We start from the raw sequence: 17,101 nt of genomic DNA, 5'->3' as shown, positions 1-17,101 counted from the left end.
TTTGGAGGGGAATGTTGGGAGAATTCAGCAGAGTTGCTGCCCATACTTTACCACATTTATTTCCACATCTTCCTTATCTTAAAAAAAATCCTACCATGATCTCAAGCTATTTCTGATTTTCTGCATTTTTTGGTGAGGTTTTTATTCCCCAATACCTGGTTAATTTTTGTGAAGATGCCATGTACAGCACATAAAAAGGTATATTTCTTTCTTTACATTCCATTTTCTCCAGAATTCTATCATATCTAACTTTTCTTAATTTCTATTCATGTCCTTAACTTCCTTATTATTTATTTTATGTTTAGATTTATGTAGTTATGGGCTATTTATAATCCTATCTCCATCCTTCATCTAGAAAAAGTTACCTGCTCTCATTTCTTCCACTTGTCTTACTCTTCTACCTTTTGGAATCTCATTCTTCAACTGAAACTGCTCTCCCAAAGTTACCAATGGTCTTTTAGTGGGCAGATCTGATGGCCCTTTCTCCATCCTCATCGTTCTGTGTCTCTTGGTCACCTTGGTGCTGTTTCTTTGCTCCTGGGTAGTCGCTCTCTTCTCCAGAGTTCCATGATGTTTTCTGTTGGTTCTTCTCCTCCTGGTCTGACTACTCACTCTTCAGTCTCCTTTTCTGGGTCATCTGCCATATTTCTGCCCCTAGTAATGGATATATCTCAAGGTTCTGGTTGAGACCCTCTCTTTTGGTGACCTCCTTAGCTCCCATAGGTTTAAATCTTTGCAAATGATTCCCAGATCTCCATATGTAGCCCTCTCCTGAGCTTTATCTTGCCTCACCAAATGCCCATTAGAAATTTTAAGCTGGCTATCCCATGGACATCTCAAACTCAAAATGCCCCAAATAAAATAATTGTCTTTTTCACTCTTTGAAGTGACTTATTTCTTTTGGGGGTACCTCAATCCTTCTGGGCACCCAAGTTTACAACTTATTGTTACCTTGAACCCCTCATTCTTCCTCATGTCAGGATCATTTCCCATCCATTGTAGGACTTATTTATGCCCTGACTCAGCTTCTTTTTTATGTGTTGTCTTCCCTTATTACCGTGTAAGTTCCTCAAGGACACAGACTGCCTTTTGCCTTTCATTGTATCCCCAGTATTTAGCACTTTGCTTGGCGCATAGTAGACAGATTTAGATTAATAATTGAGAATTCTAAAATATTATCTGTAACCATCTTCAAATTAATTGAATATTGAAAAAATCATCATTTTGGAGGGAAACCAGTTTATTATATTGCCCTTAATAAAAATTAATGACTTCTGGGAAACAACCAATATTGTAGTACTCTCAATTTCTGCAAAGAGATTTTTTTTTTTTTTTAGCTTACACACTTCAATTTACATACTACATTCTGTTAGGTTCTTACTAAGTGATAATGAAATAATGAGATTATAGGTTCTTACTAAGTGCTAAGTCAGTACTTAACAATTCTCTAGTTCCGGCCTTTAGGGGAGTTTTACCCCTCTGAACTCCTGGGGAGGAGCTTACATGTTTAGGAGGAGCAAGTTCATTGGTAGAAGTAATCTTCCCATAAGCCCTTGTGTTATCCCACACCCATTCTCTGGGAGGATAAAAGAGGGCGGCACTCGAGAGATTGAGAGTCTTGTCTGGGCCAGAGTTGGGGCTGCTCTCTGGAGGAAGAGGAGTCTCTACATGAGGTCAGAGTTGGCGGCAGTTGAGACAGCATATCTCCTCCCAGAGAGCAATCAGCAGTTTCTGGAGACAGCGGCACATTACATATTGGCATCCACAACGCGGGGCAAGGCCTTTTGCTTATCCTGACAAGGACTTATTCTGAGCCCTTCAGAGATTTCTGGAGAGACCCAGAAATCTCCCCCTTTCTTTTGATTTAGAACATAGGGTGGTCATGACTTTGAAACATAAATCCATCAATACGGGAGGCATTACACATAATTACATAGATTATATAAACACATAGTAACATAGTAACATAATACATGCTAGAAGTATGTAACAAATAACATGATCAAATAATCATAAATTGAGAATTTATAAATGTCCATAAGTCCATTGTCCATTAGTCTCATCTTGTGTTAGGAAATTTAATGATTCCTGCTGGTTTTAAAGTTCTTTAACAGTCTTCTTATTAGCTATGCTCTTTTAGTGTCAGATGTTTCTTAGATTTTCCTCTTTTGTTTTAAGGTCTTTCTCTTTTTCTGTCTCTCTCCAAGTGCTTGTTGCCACCCATCTGTTTCCTTTTTCATCTGTTTCCTTCTGTCTGTTAAAATACAAGCAAACCCTCTCTCCCAGGCAGTTAACCTATCTAATTTCCTTCTATTTACCACTTTCTAAATCTCTTCTCATCAGTTACATTGGAGTTGTTTGCACTGGACACAGCTCTGTTGGTTCAAAAGGCCTGTATTCTCCCCAAGTGTAATCCATTCTTGCAATCTGATTGCCTTTTGGCTGACTTATCAGGTAATCCCTTTCTGCCATGTGATGCTTTTCTGTTGGTTGATCAAATCAGAGTCCTGACCTTCTAAAGGCTCTTTGGGTGTAACATCAGCTGCCATCATGCCCCAAGTCTTTTTTGCCTGGGGCCCTGGACCTGGGCCCCTTATCCCGTTTCCCTGAATTAGTCTACACTCTGCCCAATGGAGCCCTCTGTTGCATTTTGGACATGGGGTATTGGTCTTGTTCTCCCACTCTGTCTTCTCACTCTTATCTCCATATCTACACTGAGCTCTTAGATGTCCACTTTTTCCACATTGGAAACATCGACGAATTTCTCTAGAAGTCCTTTGCCAAGAGGGACCCTACCCTATCTTTCCATGTTCATCATAGTCTGGGTGTAAAAAGCATTTGTTCCCACTGTGGCACATCGTCTTATGATCTCCTCTAAAGGAGCATCTTTGTCTAATCCCCATATAATTCTTTTGCAAATCTCATTGGCATTTTCCTTAGCCAGATGTCTGGTCATTATTTCTGTAGCTGCATTTTCTCCAATAGTTCTTTTGACAGCAGTTTGCAAACATCCCACAAAATCTGCAAAAGGTTCATTGGGACCTTGCTCTATTTTAGTGAAAGCCTCTCCACGATCTTTCTGTCCAGGGAGGACACCCCAAGCTTTTATTGCAGCCTTAGCAATTTGTTCATACACTGTCATGGGATATTTAACCTGTTCTGAATTCTCTCCATAGTGACCTTCACCAGCTAATTGCTCAAAAGTGAATTGTGTGTTAACTCCTATTTTCAAATTGCATCTGACTTGAATTTTACATAATTCATGAAACTCTGCAAGCCACAACAAGTTTTGTCCAAGTTCTAGACATGTCCTTGCTATGGATTTCCAATCATTCGGGGTTAGGACTTCATAAGACAAACCATCTAGTAACATTTTAACATAAGCTGATGTAGCCCCATAAAGGGTACAACCTTTTTTCAAATCTTTAATTTTATTCAAATCTAAAGGTGCATATCTTCTCCTTTTTTGACCTACAGAGTCAATATCTTCAATCACAGGATATGCATGTATAAAATCACTTATATCCTGTCCTTCTCTCTTAGCTTTTTTAACCAATGCTTTTTCTAATCTTGTCATAGGCTTAGGCTGCTTCACAGGCAATTTTTTTGTGTTTCTGCCTCTCCCCCTCCTCCTTCCTCCACCTCTGAAGGTGGAGTTGATGTGGGCCCATCAATAATCTGCTCTCTAGGTGGGGTTGAAGCTTCTTCAAGAGAATCAGAGTCATCACACCCTAATTCCTCATTTAAATCCTTTTGCTCTTGGGCAAGATCTTGATCTTTCCTTTTTTCCTCACACTTCCTCTGTTCATTTTTAAAACTTTTCCTTCTACAACTTGCTTGATAGTTTAAGGCTAATTGAACTATGTTGTAGATATAAAATACCTCTGCAGAAATTGAACAAGGCCCATTTTTTGTGTGAAATTCTTTCATTTCAAATCCCACTAGCTTCCAGTTATCTATTTTTTCTTCCTCTAAGAACCAAGGGGACGTGTGTCTTAATGCAGCCAAGAGTTTAGCAATCTGTACCCAGGTTACAAGTAAACTCTGCTCATCAATTATCTTAATTATACTCTCTATAGTACCATTCCTGATTGGGGCTGGGGCTGGGGCTGAGTTGGCTGAGGTGGAGGGATTGTCTTTAGCTAACATCTGCCCCATTTCAGCTATAAGAGATTGCTGGTTTAGCCCTTAACAAGTTAAGTTCCTTATTTGTCTATTAGAACATTCACTTAATCTTTTAACAAAGTTTCCTTGTTACTCACGGTTAATTCTGTGTCAGAAAGTCTTTTCCACTGGAATCAGGATCGTGTCTGTCCCTGTTCAGGCGCCAAATTGCAATGGTCCGGTCTAGCTCCTCTGAAAGGCTTAGAATAAGTCCTTAAATGCGAAGGTCTGGGCTAGATCCTCTGGAAGGCTCAGAATAAATCCTTGTCAGGATAAGCAAAAGTCCTTGCCCCGCATTGTGGATGCCAATATGTAATGTGCCGCTGTCTCCAGAAACTGCTGATTGCTCTCTGGGAGGAGATATGCTGTCTCAACTGCCGCCAACTCTGACCTCATGTAGAGACTCCTCTTCCTCCAGAGAGCAGCCCCAACTCTGGCCCAGACAAGACTCTCAATCTCTCGAGTGCCGCCCTCTTTTATCCTCCCAGAGAATGGGTGTGGGATAACACAAGGGCTTGTGGGAAGATTACTTCTACCAATGAACTTGCTCCTCCTAAACATGTAAGCTCCTCCCTGTAAGGGCCCTTTAAATGGGCGGACACAGTGTAATGGGAGATTTGAGTCCCCCAGGAAGTAATCTCTATGGATATTAGGACTGCCTTGTAGGTGGGATCTTGGCCACATTGAGATAGCTTTGTAATGTGTGACAACTCTCTCGCTGGTTGGCTGTGTGTGAGACCTCACAGGCCCTTTATAAGCCCACTGCAGACAGCAGTCTCTCTTTTTAACCTGGCGCTCTTTACCCTGGCTCCCTAGTCTGGGAGGCCAAGCTGAGATGGGTACCGAAAGAGGTAAGGAGTTTGGTAGAGAACACGTGGGTCTTCTGACCAGGTGTTCACTCAGGAACCAACAAGTCAGGGCATTATGTGAGTAGGTATAATTTAAGATTACACGTGGCTGTCCTTGAGCGCGCTACCGGTTATTAAACTATAGATTCAAGAGATTGTGGCCAGAGACCTTTGAAGGCCTCAGAGGAGGCGAGCCGGGTAGAGTTGACATTGCAGAGGTCAGTGGTCAAAGGTACTCTGTTGGGTCTAGGACAGACTAGTAATTGTAACTGCTAGGAGGGCATGTTACACCTCCCCAGGAGTTCACAGGAGTAAAACTCCCCTAAAGGCCGGAACTAGAAAATTGTTAAGTTCCGACTTAGCAGTTAGTAAAAACCTATCAACATTCAAGCGCAACAAGACGCAATAAAATTCATCAGGGACAAGGCAACATACTGACTGATGGTAATGATGACTGATCATGGCAGCTTGTGCCCTTCTCAGAATTCAACAATGCCAGTCCAAAGTTGACCTTGTTTGTGAATACCATATTAAATAATCAATTCACTGCAGTCTTTATCAGAATGAATTGCTTGGTTAATCTTGCTTTTGTTGACCTTGATTTGAACTTTTTCATTTAAAAAAGAATGTGTCTCAATTCTCAGATGATGAAATTGAAACTATTTCCACTCATATGAAAGAGTGTTCCAAATCACTACTGATCAGAGAAATGCAAATTAAGACAACTCTGAGATACCACTACACACCTGTCAGATTGGCTAAGATGACAGGAACAAATAATGATGAATGTTGGAGGGGATGTGGGAAAACTGGGACACTGATACATTGTTGGTGGAGTTGTGAAAGAATCCAGCCATTCTGGAGAGCAATTTGGAACTATGCCCAAAAAGTTATCAAACTGTGCATACCCTTTGACCCAGCATTGCTGTTATTGGGATTATATCCCAAAGAAATACTAAAGAGCAGAAAGGGACCTGTATGTGCCAAAATGTTTGTGGCAGCTCTTTTTGTTGTAACTAGAAACTGGAAGTTGAATGTATGTCCATCAATTGGAGAATGGTTGGGTAAATTATGGTATATGAAGGCTATGGAATATTATTGCTCTGTAAGAAATGACCAGCAGGAGGAATACAGAGAGGCTTGGAGAGACTTACATCAACTGATGCTGAGTGAAATGAGCAGAACCAGAAGATCACTATACACTTCAACAACAATACTGTATGAAGATGTATTCTGATGCAAGTGGAAATCTTCAACATAAAGAGGATCCAACTCACTTCCAGTTGATCAGTGATGGACAGAAATAACTATACCCAGAGAAGGAACACTGGGAAGTGAATGTAAATTGTTAGCACGACTGTCTATCTACCCAGGTTACTTATACCTTCGGAAGCTAATAATTAATGTGCAACAAGAAAATGTTATTTACACACATATATTGTATCTAGCTTATATTGTAACACATGTAAAATGTATGGGATTGCCTGTCATCGGGGGGAGGGCGTGGAGGGAGGGAGGGGATAATTTGGAAAAATGAATTAAAAAAAAAAAAAGAATGTGTCTCCATAGGAGTTAATATTTATTGATGCCCTCATCTGAATAAGTCCAATTGCTCTCTGCCTGCCCCCTCCCCAACAATCCCAAATAGGGTGTGCTCATGGTTTGGAAAACTCTTGCACTCCCTCTTTCTTGAGGAGGCCTCCCTTATAGCTTTTTTAAAAATCTGTTTTATTATTCTGTTTTAACACCCTCATACTACTGTGGTTTGAGTTGGTGTTGGAGAGAATAAGGCCATAGGCAACAGTTTTTTTTTTTAATAGTATTTTTCTACCAGTTACATGTCTAGAAAACTTTTAGCATTTATTTTTATAAGATTTTGAGTTCCAAATTTTTCTTCCTCCTTTCTCCCCTCCCCTCTTTTGAAGATGGTGGTTCTATTTGATGTAGTTTATATATGTGCTATCATTTAAAACATTTTCATATTGGTCACAGTTGTGAAAGAGGAAACAAATTAAAAGGAAAAAAAGCATGAAAAAATAAGATAAGAGCAAAAATATGCTTCAATCTATATTCAGAGTGCATTAGTTTTCTTTAGCTGGTTATGCAGAGTATTTTCTTTCATGAGTCCTTTGTACTTGTCTTGGATCATTATGTTGCTATGAAGTGATGAGTTGATCATTATTGATCATCACACAATGTTGCTGATACTGTATACAATGTTTTCCTGGTTCTGCTCATTTCATTTTGCATGAGATCATATAATAACAGATTTTTCTGAAATCTGTTCATCATTACTTATAGCATAATCATTTTGTGTGATGTGATATTCATATACCATAGTTTATTCAGCCATTTTCCCAATTGATGGGCATTCTTTCAATTTCCAATATTTTGCCATCATGAAAAGGGCTGTTATTAGTATTTTTGCACATGTAGGTTCTTTTCCTTTTTAGAGATCCCTAGCAGTACTATTGCTGGATCAAGGGCAGTGTATTAATGTCTCGGTTTTCCCTCATCCTCTCCAACATTTATCACTTTCCTTTTTTTGGTCCAACCTGATAGATGTAGCACTTTTCTTGTTTAGAGCTTCAGATGTGGAGATTCCTAGGATACAGAGACAATCTACAGTATCTAAGAATGCTTTTAGCCTAGGCCATCAACCAGGTCAGATTTGAGACTGCTCAGAGAAAATTGCTTAGACTTCTGTGGGGATCAAATATTCTAGAGGAACCTTTAGACTATCTTGCCCTGTTTTGGCAGATACCAATTGTGTGACCTTAATGCATTGTGAGAGAATTGTTGGAAAAATTTCCACCCAGGAGTTTTCTCATTTGGGAAAGGGGCAATACTCAGTTGACTCCAGTTCCCTTATCTCTGTGGGAGAACTCTATGTAACTTAAAAAGCTTAGTGTGGACTAGGTTTTCTGCTTGAGCAGTCCTTTCTTTGTCTTGAAGGTTGGAAAGAAGTACTATAAAGTTAAAACTAAATAAGCATAGTGGTCAATTTTGTAAATTGCTTCTTGAAATCTACCTTCTTCTATAAATCCATAAAACTTTAAATTTTGAGAATATTTTGATTTTCATCTGTACATTTGAGATTTCATATGATATTTGAAACTTGATGGTATGTATGGCAGTGGGGAAGCAAGTAAAAGGACATTGCTTATGCCTTGTCAGAGAACATAGAGAAATGTTCAGTTTTTAGAATGAATGATGTGAAAAAAAGAATCATTTTTGCACTAACTTTCCTAGGATGGCAAATTTCAAACTGTAGGAAATGTGTAACATGCCCAGAGATTGTCTCAAGGAGCCTTTGAACATCCCCATTTTGCCTAATTTCATCTCCTAGCATGTGGTTCCCTTTGACTGTCTTTTCTGTGTCTTTAAAACTGGCAAAACTGAATCTTTGCCAGTGTCTTTCTGCTGTTTTCAGCATCTCAATTTGTTGTATCCAAAAGGTGAAGGTTGCACAGTTCAGACATTGCATGGGCTCCATGGAGTAAACAGGGAAGAAGGAAAGGACTTCCTTTCCCTTTCTCCCTGAGAAGTAAGCCTGGTGGGAGGGGGAGGGGGAAGGATTTTTTTCTATTCTGTTGTTTCTCCTCCCTTACTTCAGGTTCCGGAGTCTGGTTGAAGCCAGGGAGATCTTGCAGGCAAGATGGTGCAGCTGGTCAGGTCAGCATGCTTGGGACTCAAGGGGATGGGAAGGTTGGAACCCAGCTAAATTGTGAACCTAATCCCTTTTTCCTCCCCAAAGACTGAGGTGATACAAAGAGGAAGAAAGGGATTATGGCTCCCACCTGTTAGGGGAGTAAATTTGTATGGTTGTGATTATGCCTTCTGAGGTAAAAGCTAAAAACTGCAACAACAAAAACCCAAGCAGGAGCCATGTGAAGGGGGTTTTTAAATTTGTTTTGGGGATTGAAGAGGAAAACATGTTCCTCTCTTTCTGACCCCTAAACCACATGTGGGTAGATAGCCAGATTTACACTCCCTTCAGGGGTTCCAGTGGGGTTTTGCTTTTAGTCACCAGCCTCACCTCTAATCCTTGGGCTCTTAAAGCCTGAACTACAGTGGGAGAGAAGGATTTCAAGCTTCTGAGAAAAGCTTCCACTTATCAAGTTTTCTCCTTCCAGAATATTGTTCTTCACTGGTGTCTAAGAGAACCCCAAAGCCTATCTGGATTCACTTTAAGCTCTGATTCTATTGAATTTAATAATAGGCTATCGATAAAAATCTGGAGCATTTGGTAGAAATGCCAATGGTAAAGAAAATCTCTTTTCTCTTTTTGTCCCAAAATGACCTATACTTTCAGAAGTTTAGGGCTTTTACTTTTTTTCCCTTGAAGACACATCAGTACAAAATGAACAATATTAGAAAAACTGGATACTTGCTGAGAACATCTGGCAAATAGGGAAGATCAACAGACTCCTTACAGAAGTGAAGAACGGCATTTACAGGTCTGTGTGAGAGCCAGATCATGAAAGTAATAGGGAAAGAGGAGTGTCTGTCTTCAGTGGGGCAGTGTCTTGTCTCTTCCCAATGCACCTCTTCAGCTGTTCTGGTCATGCTCCCCCTTTCTAGGGGCTGCTTTCATCCTTCAGCCTCCCATAGTGGACAGGGACCTCCATGTCCCCCATGTTTCCCTATATACACCATCCATCACAGGGGCAAAGCGCTTCTAAGCCTTTCCTGCCTCCCTGTCTTTCAAGGTCTAGTTTAGTGTTGCTTCATCAAGAATCTGCCCAGATTCTCCAGAACTTTCTCCTTGCCCCTCTGCTGCTTGGGTCTGCCTTGGGGGGCCCGAGGACACACAGCCCAGGGCCACTTCTGGGCCACAGGAACAAGCTATCTGGTAGCTCCTTCACAGAAAGACCAGAGCCCGTGCCTTTTCCCCTCCTCCCCTTCTATTGCAGTTTCTAGACTCCTACAGCGCCAGATCAGGCCTAAAGTCCTGGGCAAGGGAAGCTCTGACAGGCTGCCCCAGATTCCATAATGACTAACCGTAGCTGTCACCCAGCCAAGAAGATTGCAAAAAAGCAGGCACACAGGACCAGCCAGTTTTCCCACAGCCTCAAATCAGACTCTTAGAGACTGGAGCCCACTATCAAAAGTTGTGACATTATCTTCTCCTTCCTATCTCAAGGACTTCTTTCTTTCTGCTCCTGGCCCTTCCCCTTTTCTCCTTTATTAACTTCCATCCTTTTTTCCCCCACCCTTCTTTCCTTCTTTTTCTTTAATATCTTCTTTTCTTCCTTCATCTCCCCCCTTCCTATTCCTCCTATTTCCCTCCTCAAACTTCATCTCTTTTTGATTTTCTTTCCTCCAACTACAAGCATTTAACAAACTTTTCTCCTCCTTGCAGAGCCCTTTGGGAAGTACTGAAGGAGGAGAGGCAGGGAGGAGGAGACACAAAGATGAATAAGTCTCAATCTCTGCCCTCCTTACCTGCTCATAGATACAGATAATACATACACTCAGACTACATGGGCTAACTGATTATCCAGGAGAATCTAAGTTTTCAGAGAAGTCCAAGTACAAAGATATTTTTTCGATTTTTTTCCTCTCCTGCCCAGCTTCCCCCCTTTTTTTTTGAGGATAAACCTGGTCACCATCCCTGCTCCCTCAGAATGACCAGCACAATGGGGCCCATGACATAACTATTAGCACATAACCACTCCCTGGGCCCTCGTGTCTCTTTGAATGCCTGGGGGTAGGTGGGGCCCTGTCACTAATTTTGTGAGGCAAGAAGAAGGGGTGTGGGCCCCCCACCCCTAAATCAGATCTTCATCTCTGCTCCCCTATCCACTGAGCAAGACCCAGAGAGAAGCCTCCAGGGCCACATTTCCTGTGAGGTACTATTGGTGAGCAGCCAGGGGGGTTCTCCCTCCTGCCAGAACTCTTCAGGCTTCAGTGCTTATCTTTTGGAGGTCCAGGTTGAGAGTTAGGGACACCTATATTCTAGTCTTAGTTCTGCTCCTGATCTTATACAAGTCTCTCTCCCTGCCCCAGGTTTTCTGAGTTCAGTTTCCTCATTTATGAAAGGGATAATGATACTCATTTCTTTTCTCCAACTGTTGCCTGTCATTGCCTATTATAAAGGTTACAGGAGAGACTGGGAAATCCAAGAAATGAATTTTACCAACTAGTCCAGAAAGACAAGAAGTCATTAGTACCTGAGTGAGTTAGTCTTAACTAAAGTCAAGGATCTTGATGACATCAAGTGAGCTACCCCCATAAATCATGCAATTTAGAGTTTGAAGAGACTTTATTATCTAGTCCAATACCTTTATTTTGTGGAAGAAGAAACAGATCCTAGGTTGTAAAGACTGCATGAAGAAGTATGACGTAGTGGATAAAATGCTAGATTTGGTGTTTGAAATAATCTGGATTTGAATATTACCTCTGAAACTTACTAGCTTTCTGACAAGGAAAATTATTCAACCCTTCTAAAGCCCCAGTTTCACCTATAAAATGGAATATCAATTTCCAATTTTACTTATCTTTAAGGCTGTTATGAAACTCAAAAACCCAAAATTATTGTATATGTAGGACTGCTGTATATTATTATCTCCCAAGGTTGCACAAATAAGAAATTGAAGAACTAAGATTGGGACTCTGAATCTATGTATAGGTTATATGTATCACTGTAAGTTGGTGACCTCTTCCTTTCCTTTGACTCATCTCATTAAAATTTTTATAATAGTAGGGGTCTTAATAGGGATCAGTAAAAACCTAAGCAATAAACTAGCCTCAGTTATTGAGGCTATGTGTGTGTATATATATATATTCCTGAGCCTAGAATAGGAGAAAGAATCCAGGAGAGCTGGGGTGGGGTGGGGTTTCCTAGCTTTGTCCTTGAATCTCCATGTGACCTTGAAAGCATCTTTCCTTCTCTGGGCCTTGATTCTTCCATCTCTAAAATGGAGGTGATGTGTAAGGTTAGGGGTATGGTAGGATTATGTGCTAATGATTCCTAAAGAACTTTTTAGCTCTGCCATTCTCTGTTCTAAGGGCCCTCCCAGCTCTGACCTCCTGGGTTCTAAGGGCCCCCCCCAGCTCTGACATCCTGGGTTCTAAGGACCCTCCCAGCTCTGACCTCCTGGGTTCTAAGGGCCCTCCCAGCTCTGCCATCCTGGGTTCTAAGGGCCCTTCCAGCCCTGACATCCTGAGTTCTAAGGGCCCTCCCATCTCTGACATCCTGAGTTCTAAGGGTCCTCCCAGCCCTGACATCCTGAGTTCTAAGGGCCCTCCCAGCTCTGACCTCCTGGGTTCTAAGGGTCCTCCCAGCTCAGATACCCTGTTTTAGAAGGCCTTACTGGCTTTGAAAGGTATATGTTCTAAATTTTAAGGCTCTAGATTTATCTTGACTGTAGTTCCCACTGTCCCATTTTTTTTTTCCTACCATGAACTGAAGAATATAAATGATTTTTCAAGGGTTTGTTTATAAGGGAGAAAAGGACTAAATTACAAACTTATTATAGGACCACAGTAGACAATCAAAAGAAACCTTCCAGCATTAAGTTGGTGTATCTTTCTATGGTTTTCAAAACTATTTTGGGCTAATCAGAACCCTATGCCAGTTCCTCAGGCCTCCATTTGAAAACATTTACTTAACATTCCTAGGGCCAGGAAGTAGCTGAGCTATTACTCCTAATACTCTCCCCCCTCCAGTTCAAACTATTTTCATTATCCCTAGAACACCATAAAATATATTTAAGTTCTACCCATTGGTTCATAGTACAAAGTTGAACTCAATCAAGAGAGAAGTCATTTTGTTAGGAGACTTAAGTGGTATAGTAGATAATAGAGAGCTAAACCTGGAATTAGGAAAACTCAAGTTCAAATGTAACATATGACACTTACTACTGGTATGCCCTGGAACAAGGCACTTAACTCTGCCTCAGATTCCTCAACTGTGCAATGGAGTTAATAATGATATCCACCTCCTAGGGTTGTTGTGAGGATCAGAGAGTAATTGCAAAATGCTTAACACAGTGCCAGGAAGATAAAAGACACTTAATAAATTCTTTCCCCTTCCCTCTCTTCATCCTTCCCTCCCTTCATCCCCCTCCCTTTTTTTCCTTCCTTCCTTCCTTCCTTCCTTCCTTCCTTCCTTCCTTCCTTCCTTCCTTCCTTCCTTCCTTCCTTCCTTCCTTCCTTCCTTCCTTCCTTCCTTCCTTCCTTCCTTCCTTCCTTCCTTCCTTCCTTCCTTCCTTCCTTCCTTCCTTCCTTCCATTCTTTCTTCCTTCTAGAAGAACATATTTTTTCCCATTGCTATACACTCTTCTATCACCCAGAAAATTAGATTTCTCCCTGTCATTTCCCAGAGATGTCCAGATCTATACAAAGTACCAAGCTCTACAGTGTCAGATCCCTGAAATTTCAGCTGCAAACACAAGTCATTTAGTATTTTATTTTTCCACTAATTACATATAGAAACAAATAAGATTTGCTTTTTAAAAATTTGAATTCCAAATTCTCTCCCTTCCCCACCTCATTGTGTAGGCAAGCAATTTGATAATAGGTTATACATGTTCAGTCATGTAAAATATTTCCAAATTAGTCATGTTGTGAAAGAAAACACAGACAAAAAAAAAAGCCTCAAACAAACAAGAAAAATAAATTTAAAAAGTATGCTTTGATCTGCATTCAAACTCCATCAGGTCTTTCTCTGGAGATAAAAAGCATTTTTCCTCTTCAGTACTGCAGAATTTTCTTGGATCATCATGGTGCTCAAAACAGCTCATTCACAACTGATCATTGTACAATATTTTTGTTACTATGTATGATCTTCTTATGGTTGTGTTCACTTCATTTCACATCAGTTCATGTGTTTCCAGGTTTTTCTGACAGCATCTTGCTTATCATTTCTTATAGTACAGTAACATTCCATCAAAATCATGTGTGACAACAGATCAAAGGATCCAGGTCATCATTATCCCCATGCATACATAGTCAACATTGGAACTGATTGAGTGACTATTTTGATAGTGGTCATAATGAATTAGTATCAGTTTAGGAGAGGGTCGCTAGTGGAATGCTACAGGGATCTGTCTTCGACCTTTTGATAAGTCAATTTTCTTTTTCAATGACTTGGATGAAAGCATAGAAGGCAACTATATCAGGTTTGAAGTTATCATGAAATCTGAAAAGATAGCTAACATGTTGGAAGACAGAACTGGGATTTAGAAAAGTCTCAATAGGCCAGGACAGTGGACCAAATCTAACAAATGAAATTTCATTCTCAAAATTTAATAAGAAAAAATATAAAGTCCTTCACTTATTTTTAGTTTTAGGTTTTTTTTTTCCTTGTTTTTTTTTTTTTTTTTTTTTAATAATAATGGAAGAGCAGTATAGAATAAGAACTATGCCCTGAGAAAAAGACCCTAAGAGTTTTAATTGGCTAATAACTCAGCATGATGTATAATTGCCACAGCAGCTCTTATCTTCTTGGGTTGAACCAAGAGAAATGGGACGTCCAAAATAAAAGAGGCATTCTGTTCCTGCTGTATTGTCCCTCTCAAGCCCCATCTGATATATTCTGTATATATTTGAAGAAGGACATTATTAGTAGACTGGAGAATGTCCAGAAGAGGGCAGCCTGGGATGGTCATACAAAGACAGCCCAGAGAAGATGTTGTCTTCCAATATTTGAATGCTGTCCTTCAGGAGGTCTATGGGGCTTGTCCCCAAAGGGCAGAAATAATTCCTCCCCAGCCCCAGTCACCACCTCCACTAATTGTGAGGGGAGGAATTAGAATAAGTTATAGGATAACTATCCAGTGGAAATTTCTAACAATGGAAATTGTCTAAGAATGGAATGGGCTGCCCAAGGCTTCATCCGTGGAAGTCAAATGACCACTTGTTAGGGCTTTCTGATCGAGATGGGTTAGATGCCTTTGGAGATACCATAATTCTGACTCGAGTTAAAAGGATCATGATATATGTATAGAGAACATTTCCATACAATGGCTTTCTTATTCAGCTCCAGTCCTTCAGAATCAAATGCAAATGCCCATGTGGGGAAGTGGAAGATCTCTCTAAACTAGCCCCTTTCTACTCTTGTGGTCCTCCCAGATACATTCTACCATCCAGCTGCACTGGGCTACTCAAAGTTCACATAGAACCCTCCTCCCAGTTTCCCATTTCCATGCCTTTGCCCCCTACTTTCCCCCTTCCCCCCAAAGTCCTGTTCTTCATCCCTGCCTCTCTCACTTTTCTTAGATTCCTTCGAGCTCAAAGCTCACTTTCTACAGGAGTTTTTTTCTCAGTCCTCTCAGCTGTTAAACTGAAACCACCTTTCACCCACTTTGTTCATATCTTATTCATACCAGGTCATTTCTAAATTGTTTCCCTGATTAGAATGTGAACTCCTCAGGGGTAGGCCTTCTTCCACTCTCTATTTGTATCCCCAGTGTTTATAGCATAGTGCTTGACACATTGCAAATGCTTCTTGATTGATTGAAATGCATGAAAATCTGTTTTTAATATATAAAGCTAGAGAATCACAGAACTATGGAATTACAAAATGCTAAAGCTGGAAGGGATCTCAGAACATAGTTCAGACCTGGAAAAGACCTTAGAGGCCATCTGATTGCCCCTTTCCCACAAGTGAAGAACCCAAAATCCAGAGAGAAGTAATAACTTGCCCAATGTTTTACAAGTTTGGCAGCAGAACCAGAAATGTGCCAAGCTTTGCAGCTCTCAAGTCAGTTCTTTTACCCTCTTGGGAGTGGACAGGGATAGAAAGGTGGGGGACTATCAACGGTTCAGATGGGCAAGAGGAGACCACCTAGAGTTGTATTGACAAAGAGTTGGCAAATTGTTTTGCACAGAGTTCAAATTCTAGGACCAACACAAGGTCACTGGCAAGCAGATCTGCACATCCCCCCTCCCTCCCTCCCTTCTTTCCTTCCTTTCTTCTTTAATCCTCCTTTCCTCCCTCCTTTCTTTCTTCTCTCATTCCCTTTTTTCCTCCTCTCCCTTCCTTCCTTCCTTTCCCTCTGTACTTTCCTCCTTTCCTTCCCTCCTTTCTTGCTACTTTCTTTCCTTCCTCCCTCTTTCCTTCCCTCCCTTCTTTCCTCCTTCATTCTCTCCCTCCTTTCCTTCCTTCTGATGAGATTCAGCACAGGGCAGAGAATTGTGGGAACCCACTTATGGTGGGTGCAGGTCCTTTGTAAAAGAATTCACAAACCTGAAAAGTTAGACTGGCAAGAGAACTTTATTGTTGGAACTGAGAAGCCAGCCTTTGTTAGGAGGCTGACTTTCTTCGTGGTAAGATCCCAACAGAGAAGTAAAGGTCTAGCAGAGGAGTCCCGGCAGAGAGAAAGTTCCTAGCAGAGAAATCCCGACAGAAAGATAAAGAGGGATGTGGTCCTGTTAGGGAAATAGGTGAGAGAGATAAAGAGGGATTAACGTTGAAAAGAGAATGCCTTCTCCGCAGGCAGAGGATCACAGCTATGCCAAGGGAGGTCCCTTGACCTGGCATGAATACCTGCTTTTAGGTCCTTTGCAAGGAATTGAGCCCAGCTACCCCTTTTTATAATTGAACCTTGGCTAAGGGCTGGGTGCCATTTGAGTTGAAATCAGACCAAAATCTTGGAATTGAAGTTTTCCATTTGAATGAATATCCCTGAACCAATCTCCAACTCAATAGAGGTTGAAATCTAGATCTCCAGGTCCTGCTCAGTAGGAGTGGTCCTGGACTCAACTAGTCCCACCAAAATAAACAGAGTGAAACCACTTTATCTTGATTCCCAGGGACGGGTCTTTTGTAAAAGGAAGGGTTCAAGGAAAATCTCTCCTTCAGGAAGTTTCTACCTCAAGTCAGGACGGGATTGGGATTCCCTACATCACTTCCTTCCATCTTTCTTCAGTGACTTCTCTCTCTTTTCCACCTCCCAATAAAATCTTCTCTAATAAGTCAAACAGGTCAAGTCAAACAAATCCACACATTGACTCTAGTCTAGCACATCTCTACCTCAAGGCTCTCTTAATAGGTCAAACTTGAGCCTGAGGCTGCCAGCCCTTTACCTTATTTCTTTTGTTTTTCTGCATAAGTCTGGGAACATTGTCCTCTAGAAGGG

The 17,101-nt window shown here is 41.0% G+C and overlaps 1 protein-coding gene across 31 annotated transcripts in view; it reads left to right on the top strand.

The window, feature by feature from the left end:
* ACER1 (alkaline ceramidase 1) overlaps positions 1 to 17,101 on the top strand; it is an 82,744-nt gene that overhangs the window by 31,002 nt on the left and 34,641 nt on the right. For 5 of the 31 annotated variants that reach the window (XR_012489153.1, XR_012489147.1, XR_012489150.1 and 2 more), the window contains exon 1: positions 9,522 to 10,876. The exons of 8 other annotated variants lie outside the window; for them this stretch is intronic. The gene's annotated coding sequence lies outside the window, so the exon portion shown is untranslated. Of the gene's footprint in view, positions 1 to 8,399; positions 9,473 to 9,518; positions 10,877 to 17,101 lie in introns of those variants that run through there. 18 more of the 31 variants (XR_012489142.1, XR_012489148.1, XR_012489141.1 and 15 more) reach the window with 12 other exon arrangements.

This window comes from Sminthopsis crassicaudata, chromosome 1 (genome assembly GCF_048593235.1).
Source record: "Sminthopsis crassicaudata isolate SCR6 chromosome 1, ASM4859323v1, whole genome shotgun sequence".
Taxonomy (NCBI): domain Eukaryota; kingdom Metazoa; phylum Chordata; class Mammalia; order Dasyuromorphia; family Dasyuridae; genus Sminthopsis; species Sminthopsis crassicaudata.
Note: the sequence above shows the minus strand (reverse complement) of the source record. Positions and strands in the feature narration are given on the sequence as shown.